This window comes from Mustela erminea, chromosome 9 (assembly GCF_009829155.1).
Source record: "Mustela erminea isolate mMusErm1 chromosome 9, mMusErm1.Pri, whole genome shotgun sequence".
NCBI lineage: Eukaryota > Metazoa > Chordata > Mammalia > Carnivora > Mustelidae > Mustela > Mustela erminea.
This window is the reverse complement of record NC_045622.1, coordinates 53,889,443-53,900,258: the sequence shown is the minus strand read 5'-3', so window position 1 is coordinate 53,900,258 and position 10,816 is coordinate 53,889,443. Positions and strand designations below refer to the sequence as shown.

Here is a 10,816-nt window from a genome sequence, read left to right as displayed (position 1 = left end):
CCAAAGAGGGAGAGGGACCCCCTTCCACTTCTTGTGTCCAGTTTGCATGGCCAGGGAGCTGGTGGCTGGGCTGGAGCTGGACCCAGGCCCCAGGGCTTTCTCCCAGCCTCCTCTGCTCTTCGGAGGTCCCCAGAGACAGCTTAGGAGACTGTGCTCCCCCCTTCTTTTGTAGCCACACCTCACCTGGTCTTCGTTTGCTCCATCCTCTGTGGCTCTGTCTGGGATAATTCTCACCGAGCAGGGTTGGCCCCCCAGGGAGCAGGGCTAATGAGCTTCAGATGTCTGGGCCAAAATGCTTCCCGGCAGCGGCCGCTCAGATGCTGGTGCTGCTTGCGGAGGCCTGGCTGGTGGTGGTGGCGGGCTGTCTTCCCTCCTCAGCTCTTAACTTCCCCTTGGCTGCAGCAGGTGCCACTGTTTCTCCCCAGGGTCCCTAGCTGGGGTGGCTATTTAAAGATCTGGAAACGGACAGTGAGGCTGGAGGACAAAGGCATTTTTAGCATTTGGGAACTGTTTCTTCTTCTTTCCAACCTTTTCTGGGTCCCAAGCTGGTCTTCGCACTGAAGTAGCTCCAGGGAGGGGCCCAGCTCCGGGCCACTCTGGGCCATCTTTTCCCCCGCTCACAGGAACCCTGCCAGGCTAGCACTGTCTCCATTCACGTGACAGATGAAGAAGGGGAGGTACAGAGAGGCCAAGTGCCTTGTGCAAGGTCACACAGCCCCTGAATGGCCAACCCGGGGTTCTAGCCCACCTCTGCCAGAGCCCACGCTCTTCCCTAGGGCAAACTGACATGTTTCCAGAAGACCAAGATGGTGTGTTGTGGCTTCAGAACTGCATGAATGGTGTGGGTCTGTGGGCTGCCCTGGGGTTTCAGATACGGAGGCTACCTTTGTGCCTGACTCCCTCCTCCATCTTAATGAGACAGCAGATTTCACATTTTCAAAATGGGGATCATCATCTTAAATTCAAGTAAGGTAATACGAGTTGCCGTCATAACATTTGCAGCCATGCCCTGGGAGCCAGACCCTTTGCTGGAGACTTTCTGTGGGCTACCTATTAAGAGCTGAGATTCCAGAGCTCTGCCACTTCCTAGCTGTGTGACCTTGGGCAAGTAGCTTTACCTCTCTGTGCCTCCATTTCCTCATCTGTGAAATGAGGATCATATTAGCTCCTGTCTCACAGAGTGCTGAAATTAGGTTAGTTAATTTCTGTAAAGGGCTTAGAAGGCTGGCGGGCATAGGGTACACACCAAGCATATGTGTTCATGGGTAGTGGGCTCCATCTTGTGAGACTGGCCTTAGCATTTTCTCTGAAGTGCAGACGTGGAAACAGATTGCAGCACAGTGATTCTCAAACTTAGCATGCATCAGAATCACCGGGAGAGTTCATGAAAAGATTAAACTCTGGGAAATGCTGGCAGAGTTTCTGGTTCTGAAAGTCTGGGTTGGGGCTGAGAATGGGCATTTCTGGCCTGTTCCCCCATGGGGCTGGTGCTGCTGAGGCAGGGTCCACATGGTGAAAGCCTGGAGCTGAGCTCTAGTGGAACTGAGCAGGGTCCCCATCAGGCCAGGGCCAGCGTGGGCTGGCAACCCAGCACCCCCACCAACGATTTGACATGCAAGTGACTCAGTGAGTCCGGAGAGCCGAAAGGGGGTTGGATCAGGATCCCCGTGTTTCTAGTCTTGAATTCGCTCCCAACTCCCCATGGGACTTAACCAAGTCCTCTTTCCCCTGCAGCCTTGGTTTTCTCCTCAGGCCCACAGGGGTCTCAGTAATTCTTGTTCACAGGGCTCTGTGAGGAAGAAAAATGGCCTGATGTCACTCGGGCACCCGACACCCACAGCAAGAATGGTGAGAGTGTCACTACCTCCTTCACTGCCCGCCCTTTCCTCTCCCTTCACTCATCCCCTTGACTTCTTTCTGGAAGCTGAGCTGGGAAGATGGCGGCCACACTGTCCCCCAGGCCCTGGGCAGTGTGCTTGCTGTGGCCGCAGACTGCATAAAGGGGCCTGTGTTCTGGCCGCTCACCTCCCACTGTGCGCCCAGTGGTTTTCTATTTCAGTTGCTGTAAAAATATCACCTTTGATCTCAGCTTGTGGCTCTTAAAAAAAGAAGAAACCACCAACAGGCTGGATTTTCATTCTCCCTGGCCCCTTCTCCCTCTCACCTCCACTCCCTACTCCCCTCCCCTCTCCTCCCCCTTTTGCTCCCTATGGATCCCCTCCTCTTGGGAGCACAGCACCCCAGCGTGGATGACCATCTTAGCCATCAGCTTAGGGCTCTGAGGGCCTCGCCGAGGTCCCTGTCCTGGGCTGTTTGCTGGAGGTACAGGGTACATGGGGGTGTGTGTGGAGACTGTCCCTTCCCCTCCCCTCCTGTGGCCAACAGCCTCCGCCGTTCCCTGTCTGTGCTTCTCCAGCCATGCTGTCAGACACATAGTACCAGGCATGGCTCTGCACCGTGAAGGCTGGGCTTTTCCCCACCTTAGAATGAGAACAGCTAGTGGGGCCTCAAAATTCATATCGCACCATCAACTCCGCCCAGACAGCAGCCCAGGTTTGCCTGGAGGAGTAGCTTTTAGGCCTGATGGGTCTAACATCCCACCTCCTGGCTCAGGAGGCACACAGACACCCCCCACCCGCACCCCAAGCACAATCACATAACTCCTTGCCCCTTTCCTCTCTATAAACTGGGCATTTGTACCCACAGGCAACCCCCCTCCACACACACACAGACTCTGGCCTTTCCGAGACATTCTTGGGCCTCCTCACACTGAGGCCTCTGAGCCAGAAAATCCCCTTCTCACCCATTGGGTTCCTCTTGCCTTGTCACCCCCACCATCCAGTGACGTCATCTGCAAGGGCCCCACTCTGACAGGGGACCAGAGAAACACCCCCCCCCCCAAGGAGTTCGGTGGTTGATAGGCATTTTGTGCCCATGGAGAGGGCAAACATGCCTCAAACCTGACTCACACAAAGCTTTTCACTGTCATGACATTTTTCTTTGGTTTCAGCGTTTAGAGAAAGAGACAAAATAGCACTCCTTTGACAAACACTCCTCCCCAGGTCACCTGCGCCTAGCCCTGTGCTGACATGGCCACTGGCCTTCCTCAGGAGCCTTTCTCCAACTCCACTGTTGGGGATACAGATGTGTGCAAGGGGCAGGCAGCCAGCATAAAAGGGAGTCCAGAGGCTGGTGGCACTGAAGGAGGCCCCGCCCCAGCTCAGGTCTGCCTTGAAGGGGTGGTTCTAGAACAGAAAGGGCAAGACTTGCAATTTGCAGAGAGCTGGGGGAGCATGAATGGAGCATGAATGGAGCCATGGCCTGGATGTTCAAGGCGAAATGAGGAGGGCCTCAGAGGGGTGAGACTGGGAAGCAAAGAGCACCCAGAGAGCCCCTACAAGCTCTGAGGGCAGTGTGGCTATCCCTGAAGAAGGCGTTTCTGGGGGCATAGCGGGCATCGGTAGAGGAGGTGAGGTCCTGGGTGTCTGTCCAGGCCACAGCCTCATTTAGCGGCAACCACAGCCAGCCAGGGCCCAGCCTGAGCTCCTCCAGACAGGCCCACAGCCCTGGACTAGGCAGAGGGCACAGGCAGTGTGGTCAGCCCTGGGCAGGGGGCTCCAGGGGCTGCCTGACTCATCCCTTCCCCAGAGCCCAGCCCATGACTGGGGCAGAGCAGGCGCCAGGGAAAGCATGCTGTAGGTGAAAGAAGCCTTACATATGCTTCCAGCAGACTGACTTGGGATATTTCTTCCTGCCCGCACATCCTCAGACCTGGGAAGAGGCGGGAGACTCTGGCAAGCTCCTGAAGACTCGGTGGCACAGCTCTAAGGGGTTTGGGGGTCACAAGGGGGTGGAGAAGTCCCTCTGGGGCTTTACTGTCTCCATTTTCCCATCTTAAAGTCAGGGTGTGTGTTGGGGGAGGGATGATAGGCAATGCAATTGACCAGAACTGGCTGGACCACTGGGTGGGTAGACTGTGTACTGGGAACCAGCACCTCCACTAACCTTTCACTACCCAGGGCGTGTGTGTTGGGGCAAGGGGGGGTGGGGGGGCTTGGGGGGTTGGGGGGATGGAGAGGGTGTGGGGGGGGGAAGGCTGCGGAATCCCAGCTCATCCCCACACCCTCCCTCTGCTCCAGCATGGGCAGATTTTGTTACTCCCACTTCAACAGGCGGGCAGTCTAAACACTGGCTCTTATTTCCCAGGGGGTCTGATGAGTTTACATAGTGGAGGGGCTCCAGGGAACCCCTGTTTCTCTGGGGGGTCTGGCATCCCTGCCCCCCACAGAGACCTCTCAGGTCGCCCAGAAGCCTAGGCCTGTGGTCCTGGAGGCGAAGCGGGTAAAAGGTGCGAGGCACCCCCGTTCTGGGACGCCCACCCGGCGGGAACCAGAGTAGGCGAATTCCATCCAGGTTTGGGAGCTAAACGACGGAATCTGCCATTGTGACCTGAGCCCTAATCGAAATTTCAGGCCAGAGCCTCGCGACGGCGAGTTATCTTCCCAGAAAACCAGACGTCCAGGAACCCCGAGACCCAGGCTGCGCAAAAATGCTCTGCGGCTGCTGACGGCCGTTAGCAAGACCCCCGCTTTGGAGGGCCCGGCACAGGCTCGGGGAGGATCCCTACGGCCCCGAAGCCCAGCCGGGAATGAGCAGCTCTCCCGAGCCCCAGCTCCCGGGTCCAGCATCCACCCGCACTTTTGCGTCTGTAGACACGCACACTTCCCTAATGCACCGCAGACTGGGAACATTGTCTGGGTCCGCAGCCCGACCCCGCGGATGCGGGCGGTTAGCTCGCTGCAGGCGGGAGTGCACACGACCAGAACCCCGAGCTGCAGCAAGCCAACGCCAGGGCGCCGAGCACCCTACTTAGTAAAAGAAGCGAAACCTAGTACCGGCGGTGGCTCGTTGGTCTAGGGGTATGATTCTCGCTTAGGGTGCGAGAGGTCCCGGGTTCAAATCCCGGACGAGCCCTCTTTTCTCGTCTCCCCGCCCATTTTTCATCCCTAAAGGATTCTCAATAATGATAGCCTGTGAGCGAAACTTTTTCTTGTCTCCCCGCCCATTTTTCATCCCTAAAAGATACTCAATATTGATAGCCTGTGAGCGAAACCTCTTGCTCATTTTTAAACCCTCTCTTCGGTCAATTCAGATTGTATTGAGTTCATTCTATGTCCAGTAGAACTATAGATTACTTTGGGGGCGGAATAGTAAAAAGGTGGAAAAAGAGGGGCTCGTCCGGGATTTGAACCCGGGACCTCTCGGACCCAAACCGAGAATCATACCCCTAGACCAACGAGCCAACTGCTCAGGAGCTCCTTCTTGAACTACTAGAGTAAGTCATCAGTGTGAGCATGCGCGTGCGCGTGCGCAGAACGGTCGTTTGACTAGTGAATTCTGCGATGGAAATGCACAAGTCCCTGCCTCCCTACTGGCCCACGTACTTCCGATAGGGTCACGCAAGGAGTCACGGTCACTATTGTCTTTCGGGTTTGTTCCCAGGAACTTGCCGCGCCCCATTCTGCCCGGAACGTTCTTTCCTCCCCCTCCCTCTCTTCATTGCTGGGTACGGGACCGGCTCCGTGCCCCAGGGGCTTCTCGCTCCCAGCACCCAAACCCGTGGCTACGCGGTCTGAGGGTCGCGCCGGTGGGGTGCGGATGGTTTTCACCCCCGCACGCGGCGCGCAGCGCCAGGCCGGGCATTCAGCAGGAACTTAAGGCAAAAGGACGCAGCGCATCAGTCCCGAAATATCAATTGTCAGTCCGAGGCCGTGCGAAGGGTGCTCGGGCGGTGGGTGAGGGCGGCACTGGGAGCGCGCGGTGGGAGCTAAGGGTCGTGTCCCGGGGGGCGAGGACGCCCTAGGTTCTGCAGCCGAATGCGGACAGTGGTTCCTTTAGGCAGGGGCGGCCGCGGGCGGGGGCTTTCCGCCGCCCTAAGTCGAGGGAGACGCGCGGTGGCGCGGAGTCGGGAGACAGGGGACGGGGAACAAAAGTAACAGCACGTGAGCAGCGGGCAACCAGCCCTCTGCCCGGCTAGATGATGATGATGATGATGATGATGGTGGTGGTGGTGGTGGTGATGCATTAACGAACGTCACTCCCAAACACGCACCTATGGATTACTTTTCACCCTTTGTCTCCACTGGACAGTCCGGCCTCCCTGGAGTCCCTGGTTCTTTCCTTTCTTTACGCAGCCCCATTCACAGGCTGGAGGCTCTGGGGACCAGGAGCCAAGCGGAAGTCCTCCTCCTGAGCTCGGGGTCTGAGGCCGTCGTTGGTTAGTCCTAATAATCATCCTGATAATAATAATAGTAATACACTTGTTTAATAATAACAACCAGCAGTGATTTCAAAAACTTTATTTCATTCTCCCAATAACTCCACCAGGGCAGAAATACTATCCCCATCTTACTGGCGAGCACAGGGGTCTCAGAAGTTCAGTGTTTCCCTCAAGGTCACACAGCTGGGAGTGGCAAAGCTGGGATTGAAATGCGGGGGTTAGAAATCTCCCACTGCCCAACTGGCTTTTCCTCCTATATACATTTCCATGTACATATTTATATCATATTTATATTCATATGGATTTTCCAGGAAATATCCGAAATTGTGTGGAAACAATTTATAAAGAAAAGGGCAGTTCCCAACATTCACATGTCCCTGACTCACTAACCCCCAAATAACTCCTGGCTGCGCTCTGTTTTGCTGCTTCTGAAAATGACATTACTTCAGCCTGTCCCAGCAAGGCCTCCATTTTATGTACATTCCTGTCTGAACACTTGAGAAAGGCTTGTGGAGTGGGCCAGCGGCTTTGCAGCTTTTTAAGCACTTTTAAGTTGCACATGAGAAGGGATGAATGAAGGAAGGTAGAAATAGATACTAGGCACCTTCCCAAGGGCCGGACCCGATAATAAGGTATCTTACAGATATTTTCGCACTGAATCTTCTCAAAAACCACGTCAAGGGTGTTTTACAGCTCTCCCCATTTCACAGGGAAAGAAGTTGAGGCCACGGAGGGGGAGTGACTTGCCCAAGGGCACTTATCTAGTGATTGCTGAAACGGAGTCATTCATATGGTCATCTGACTCTTGACGATAGATCCAAGGCTTGGGCCCAAGATTCTGGGTGAGGAGCACCCAGTCTCTCCCTTTAAGATTTGACCAGTATCTGGGTCTGTCTGACCTGGCTTCAAGCACTCTTCTCACCACACAACAGCCTTTGAAACAGCCTTTAAAGCAGCCTTTGAAACACCCTCCCCTCTGCGAGATCTGTGTGCTGTCTCTCGACCTCATCCACCGATCCTTCAGCTTTGTCCCCAGCCCCACCTGTGCACTGCCATTCCCTCTCTCTTTCCCCTTTCAGACAATTCTGGAAATGCCCCCTCTGTAGCAGAAGTCTCCGTGAGAGATCCAGCCCGAAGTCTCGTGCCCCTTCTCCCTCTTCTGTATTATTCTCCTTCCTACGCACTTGCTCCTTGGCCGCTTCAGACTGAGAGCCCCATGAGGGCAGAGAAGGTGGCCAGTCCCACACTGGGTCCTCTAAACCAGGCTCAATGCTTGGGGAAAATCTGTTGACTGATCAACGATCATGAGTGAAAGAGAGAACACGAACCCGGAAAGACCGGAATATGAGGCGAGAGAGACTTGCTTCACTTTGGGCAAATCCCTGGCTCTCTCTGAATCTCTCTGTCCAGTTTTTTCTTTGTAAAATGTGGATCATGATCCCTGAGACCCTCACAGCCCAGCAGGGATGGTGTGGGTGAAGATGAATATGAAAGCTACCTCCTTTACAGAGTGGTTCCCTGGGTGCCCTCTGATTCACTGTGTGTCCTTGAGCAAGCTGTGGCCCTGTCTGGGACCTCCGGTCCTCTGCCACCCAGATGACCACCAAGGTTCCTCCTGGCCCTGCTCCTGCTCCTGCTCTAGCTCGGGGAAATGGCGTCAAGGGCCTCCATGCTCCCAGTGTCTCAGCCTTGGGAAGCCCCGGCAGGCCTGGGCCTCTCCAGCTGGCCAGCCCAGGCCAGGGACATTCCTGGGAGTCTGTAGGGCTCCAGACTTCCTGGAGCCGGGAAGGGAGAGGCTGGGGATGGGTCAGGCCAGGAGCCCCACAGAGGCTGCTACTGTCCTACCAACCCACACAGGAGGGGGCAGGTCTCGAGGGCATCCCAGGAAGTAGGGCAAACCCAGGCAGGAGGTCTCAGACACACAGGCCCCTGCTGAGGGGTTGAGGACAGAGCTCTGACTTGCCTCAGGACCCTGCTTGCACACTTCTGACTTGCTGCTAGGTGACCTCAGCTTCTCTCCTCTGCGGAATACCTGCCATTGGGAGATGTGACAAAGGTCACCCCCTGGACCACTGCCCAGCTCGGGCCACACCGTCTCTGCCCAGAAATGTGTCAATGGCCATCTTACCAGCCTCTCGACTTTCAGATAACGTCTTTGGGTACGTGCGGCTAAGTAGCCACCAGTGCCCTTCACTTCAGATGAAGACAGAGCCTTGAGGCCTGACCTTCGGGCCGCCAGAGCCGGAAGCAGGTTGGGTTTGCACTGTTGCTCACAAGTGAGTTCCAGACAACTGTGCACAAGGCCTGGGCATCAGAGGGTTGTGTGGCCACCAGCCACCCTTCCCTGCCCCCTACTTTCCCCATCCCTCTGGGAGGAGGAGAGGAAGGGGAAAGGGTAGAGGAGGGTAGGTCCTGCGGCTCTAGGGACTGAGGTCATCTTTCCATGGTCCCTTCCCCCCACCCCAAGATTGTCCCCATGGCAGAGGCTCAGGGATGAAGACACCCAATCTGGGCATCTGGCAGGCTGCACATAGAACCACACATCTGCCGCTCCTTTCAGGACACAGACCGGGAAACAAAAAGCCATAAGTCCTTCCAAGCGGCCAGTTCCTCTGCCGGCATCTTGCCCCAAGGCGTATATAGGGCTCACCCCCAAAACCCCACTGCCCCCACCATGAACATCCAAGGTTGTTTACTCCTGTGTTTGGGGTGACCTCAGGTAGGACTTGGACACTGGCTGACTCTGAGCTGGGTTCTCAGATTGGGAATGGCTTCCCAAACCTCTGTTGTCAGCTGGGTGACCTTGAGAAGGTTCCCAAGCTCTCCAAGCCACACTTCCCTCCTCCATAAAATGATTCTGAGAGTAGCCGTCCCATGGGGAAGTTTTGGGGCTTGGATGGGGGAAGGAAACGAAGGAGAAACTGTTTTTGAGGTGTCGGATAAACCCTGACCATCTTTCCCCAGGCAGCTGGGGCACAGACTTGCTGTCATCAATTGGTCTTGGTAATCTGGACCTTCCTCTCTCCTCCACCCTTCTGATACCCAGGAAGGGCACCGGAGCCTGAGGGTCAGCGCTCCACCACCTGCTGGCAGAAGGGCTGCCCTCCAGGGGCTGCCAGGTTGGGGGTTGGTGGGAAAGGCTGAAAACATGCTTGGAAGCTGTCAATCATTGTTAGGGGCTGGGCGGGGTTCATCTGCCCCCCCTCCCCCTGTCTCCCCCTTGTGGGTGTCTACCCAAGTCCTGGCTTCTCCAGGAAGCTTCCTAGACACCCCACACTCCCACACCTCACCTGGACTTATTTCTTAATATTCCAGTAGCCACCTGATGAGCCTTTCCTTGCACTATTTATTGTTAATGCTTTTTATTATGTTAATGACATTTGTCTAATTCCCAGGAGGCGATCAGGACATCTAATGCACATTATCTCCATCAGCCTTCCCCATGACCTGGGAGGGAAGGATTCTCATCATCCCCAATTCACAGATAAGGAAACGAGGCTCAAGAAGCAGAGCTGCTGTCCCCACCCACTGTGTGCTCCATCGCCCCCTGCTATGGTGACCGGGGCCTGGCAGGCGAAGGCATTTACTGAGCCCCTACTAGGTGCCAACACCCGTCCGAGGACACCCATACAGCCAGGGATCTCCTCCCCTCCTCCCCTCCGTCCACCCTGCAGGCCTGAGAGGAGACGCTGTCTGAAGAGGCAGAGCTGAGGAGGGGAAGGTGGGGACTGCTCGGAGCTGGTTCTCACGCTCATTTGGGAGGCCAGTCGATCATCCTGCAGCATCCTGAGAAGCCCCACTGAGGCTGAATAGAAGGGCAGGTGCAGAAGAAGAGCAGGGGAGGAGCGAAGAGAGGAGGGGAAGAAAGGGGAGGGAGGAGGGGAGGGAAGAAGCAGACTTGCCCAAGGCCTCGGGATGGTCCCTCAGAGCCCTTGTGCCTGCAACCGCCCTTGTTCCCAGGAAGCTCGGGGAGGTCCTTGGGGCCACAGGACAGTCCCTTAGGGCCTCCTCTGCCTGCGGCCCCCATTGTTCCCCAGGAGCTCAGGGAGGGGCTTGGGCTCTTAGATGTGGCACCTCTCAGAGAAGTCGAGGTGCCCATGCCAGGACTCCCGGTGTCCTCTGTACATTCCCACCCTTCGGAGTGTCCAATTCCCAGAGTTAGTGGGTTGTATGACAAGAGGGAGAATTTTTGGAAAATTAGCCCTTTATTAAAGCTGCCTTCAGGGTAGGATATAAAGGGTGCTGGGTAGACTTCTTTATCCCCAAATACCACGGCCTTATCATTCTCACACTGCCTACGTTCCCCCATTATGTCATTTCTTGTGCTGAAAGCATTCAAGGCTTCTGTTACAACGAAAATGCGCTCTTCTGTAGACTGCCATGAAACATCCGTCAAGGGATGTCTCCATCTGTTAAGGGTTAGGACGGAGGGATCTAGTTGTTCTGAGCTTTTTTTTTTTTTTTTTTTTGAAAGCTGTGAACCCTTGTATCAATATATTGAATGGAGCCATGGAGCAGGGCTGGTCAAAAAGGGAG

General features: G+C 55.6%; 2 non-coding genes across 2 annotated transcripts; one reads left to right on the top strand and one right to left on the bottom strand.

The window, feature by feature from the left end:
* The first annotated feature begins 4,902 nt into the window (after positions 1-4,902).
* Positions 4,903-4,974, top strand: TRNAP-AGG. Its single transcript has one exon. It is a non-coding gene; the product is annotated as a tRNA-Pro (tRNA).
* A 256-nt stretch (positions 4,975-5,230) lies between these two features.
* Positions 5,231-5,302, bottom strand: TRNAP-UGG. Its single transcript has one exon. It is a non-coding gene; the product is annotated as a tRNA-Pro (tRNA).
* Between the last annotated feature and the right edge of the window lie 5,514 nt (positions 5,303-10,816).